Here is a 3,790-nt window from a genome sequence, read left to right as displayed (position 1 = left end):
TAGACATACTTTCTATAGAAGGAATCTCATACTTAACCCTTATTGATTCTTTTTCGCAGTTAGCACTAGCAATTGAAATTAAAAATAGATCCACAACAGAGATAATTCGAGCTCCATAATATGAAAAATATTTAACCTGAGTAAGTAAAATAGAGTAAAGAATAAGTACCTGAAAGGATAAGTTGTGATCCAGGAACAGAATTTAATAATAATTTAATGAAGAAAGCTATAATGTTTTATAAGATACAGCTACACATAGGGACACCGAATAATCTTAATTCAATGGGAATAGTAAAAAGATTTCATTCCACTATAACTAAAATCTATAGAATTGCTAAATATCAACACAAGCCGCCGCATCTGTTATTACCTTTTCGATTTATCACCTTTTGAAGTAACTTTTGGACATACCAAAACTAAAAGTACTTTTGATACAAATAAAGAATGCAATTACACTCAACAACTTTTAAGAGAACATAAAGACAGAAGTTCAGTCTTATATAACTATCTGTCAGAAACGATGAATCAAGATAAAATAAATAGGCAAAAGCCTGGAGAGAATATAGATCTAAATACCGGAGATATAATTTGTACCGGACTAGTAAATAACAGAAGGGGCAAGGATAAAACACGCTTTGAACGAACAGAAGTAGTAGGAAATACCAATAGAAATATTGTTCCAATAATAAGAGAAAGGGTTACAAAAATTCCCGTTAAAAATATAAAACAACAGTTTTTTTTTTTATAGCAATCTGCTAATTGTTTTAGCAATTTCTGCCAGTGTCGTGTAATGACCGCACATGGGCACTGTGAGATCTGACTGGAATACAAGTGTCTTTTCGGCAAAATTCCGGTATCTAAAACAACACAAAATAGGTGTTAGTATATGCTAATACTTACAATAGATACTATTTACACGTATATACCTTGGTGATGGGCTCCTTTTTCCGCACGTAGGCTCTAAGTCGGCCCATTGTGCGTCAGGTGTCTTTGGGAGGCTGTCAGTCCAGCCATCCCAACTCCCTCCAGAAGCGCAGAAGTCTCCTGGGACGTTCGCAGGCTTCTGTGACGGAGCTCGGTGAACCGAGGATCCCTGCCCGGCATTCCGCGACCCCCGTGCACTCCAGGAGCACGTGTGCCGCTGATTCTTCATGTTGAAGACAGCCTCTACATAGTGGACTATCTGTAACATTGATGGTGAAAAGGTGTTTATTGAGTGGAATGTGCCCGGTCAGCGAGCCCACCACTATTCGTAAGTCGACCCGCTTTAGCCCAATCAGGCTGCGAGACAGTTTCGGTGAACGGATAGGGACCGCCTCCCTTGACTGTCTGCAGCCGTTAACTGTAGCCCAGCGATCGTTGTGATTGTTAGTAGTCTGTCGCCTTAGCCATGACCTGCACTGGCCAAGGGCACAGGCAGGTATGGCCGGGGGCCAAGGATCCGCGTGTCCGATCCCCTCCTTGCCAGCTGATCAGCAGCGTCGTTTCCTAGGGATCCGCTGTGGCCTTTTATCCATTGCAGGGTCACCATGTTGCTTGCAGCAATGCGCTCAAGTGCTTGGTGACACTCTTGTATCAGCGACGATGTGATGATGTAGTTGTCCAGTGCCTTCAGAACCGCCATGCTATCGGAGAGAATCCTGATGGCTTGGTCCTGGATCCCTCTTCTTTCTATAGCTCTGGCCGCCTGGGTGATGGCTACACACTCGCACTGGAAGATCGAGTTATCTGCACCCAGAGGTATTGATATGTTGATGTTCAAGTCCATTGAGAATACTCCTGCGCCCGTGCTTGAGTCCGTCTTTGAGCCATCTGTGTAGACGCGTACCTCGTGTATTCCCGAGGAATCTTGTTTGTTTTCTGTAGTTTGTATCGTGTATGCTTTGTTGAAGACATACATCCTAGGTATTCGGTCACATGGTGCATTCAGCATTGGTATGGACTCAAGGCTTTTGTGCCATATGTCACCATGACCTCTAGATTGTGCGCGCCACAGTCCCGAGTGTTGTAGTCTTGTAGCAGCCACCGCTGCCTCTTGTTTGTATGAAGAGATCCCAGCGGTGGCAGTCCAAGCAGCACTTCCAGAGCCGCTGTTGGTGTTGTTCTATGCATCCTGTGACAGCACAGCATGCTAGCCTTGGAAGCTTTGTAGTTTATCCATGGCGGTAGTTAGTTGGTCCTGGGCCACCATACTACCGCTCCATATGTGATGATTGGCCTTATTACGGCTGTGTAAACCACAGGGTAATCTTGGGTGAAGGCCCCATCTTTTCCCATTAGTCTTTTACATTGCCAAAAGGTGATGCAGGCTTTGTTGAGTTTTTGTTCTACATGTTTATTCCAAAGCAGTTTGTTATCCAGGGTCACTCCCAGATATTTGACGTCACTGGTCAAACAGAGTTCGGTGTTGAATAGTTTGGTAGTTTTAGGCTTGGCAGTTTGCGTTTGTTGGTGAATAGTATGAGTTCCGTCTTCGTTGGATTTACGGAAAGCTCGTGGTCTATGCACCATTTTTCGACTGTCCTTAGAGCAGAGCTCATAAGATTGCACAAAGTACTTTCACATGGTCCGCTGATTAGGACGGTGATGTCGTCCGCGTAGCCCACCGTGAAATGGCGTTGTGCGTTGAGTCTTGTGATGAGCTCGTCGACCACCAGGTTCCACAGAAGCGGCGAAAGGACTCCACCTTGAGGACAGCCTCTCGCCACCATGGCCCTGGTTGTGTCATTTACGGTGAGTTGTATGGCCTGTTCCTGAGCATGTCATCTATCCATCCGGCTACCGTTGGATCAACGCCATGTCGTACTAGAGCCTTTGCAATGCTAGTAAAGTTGGTTTTGTCAAAGGCTCCTCAATGTCTATGAAGACTCCAGGGTCGACTGCTTTGCCGATAAGTCTCTTTCGATCGTGCTGACCACACTGTGTAGTGCCGATTCTGTTGATTTGCCCGCGCTGTAGGCGTGCTGGTTTGGGTGAAGCGGATGTTGTAGTAGCGCGTTTGACCTAATGTCCCTGTCGCAGAGCCTTTCCATCGTCTTCAGAAGGAAGGATGTCAGGCTGATAGGTCTGTAGGACTTTGGTTGTGTGTAGTCACTCTTGCCGGGTTTCGGTATGAATACTACTTTCACTTCTCTCCACTTTTGCGGGGTGTACCGGAAGGCCAGACAGGCTCTGTAGATACCTACCAGATGCTTTATCAGCCCCTCGGCGCTCCATTTCAGCAGACCCGGGAATATTCCATCTAGGCCCGCTGTTTAAAGGGGAGGAAGGTGTTTATGGCCCATCTGACTTTGTCCTCGTCGACAATTCTTTCGGGCGGTGCTCCAGTCCGACGCCTGCGGCACGTGTATCTCCGTTCCCAGCCATCCTTTCTCCGTGGTAATCCTACAGCCCGGGAAGTGGGTTTGGAGTAGAAGTTCGCATGTTTCATCGTCGGTTCTGGTGTATTCACCGTCAGGTTTTTTAAGGGATCCTATATTGCGCTCAGGTTCGCATGATAGGATCTTTTTTACCTTGACTGCTTGGTTGTTGCTTGAAATATCTTCGCAGAAACGTCTCCAGGCTTCCGTCTTCCTGAGTCGGATACGCTTCTTTAGACGTCGCTGGGCTTCCTTATAGAGCTCCCAGTCTTCTTGGTATTTGGTGTTCATTGCTCTGTTGAACAGTTGTCTTGTCCTGTGGCGGAGTTTGTCTAGCTCAGGTCCCCACCATTGGTTCGCACCCCTCGGTTTGACCTGGGGTAGTGTTGAAGGACAGGCTTTCTCAAAGCAGTCATTCAAGAGATGCGTTG

General features: G+C 46.4%; 1 long non-coding RNA gene across 1 annotated transcript; it reads right to left on the bottom strand.

Annotated features, from left to right (window-relative positions):
- Window positions 1-733: 733 nt before the first annotated feature.
- On the bottom strand, window positions 734-968 carry LOC113506891. The gene is made up of 2 exons (XR_003401765.1): window positions 927-968; window positions 734-857 (listed from the first exon to the last, which is right to left on the bottom strand). It is a non-coding gene; the product is annotated as an uncharacterized LOC113506891 (long non-coding RNA).
- Window positions 969-3,790: the final 2,822 nt, after the last annotated feature.

Source organism: Trichoplusia ni, unplaced genomic scaffold, assembly GCF_003590095.1.
Source record: "Trichoplusia ni isolate ovarian cell line Hi5 unplaced genomic scaffold, tn1 tig00000059, whole genome shotgun sequence".
In the NCBI taxonomy this organism is placed as follows: Eukaryota; Metazoa; Arthropoda; class Insecta; order Lepidoptera; family Noctuidae; genus Trichoplusia; species Trichoplusia ni.
Note: the sequence above shows the minus strand (reverse complement) of the source record. Positions and strands in the feature narration are given on the sequence as shown.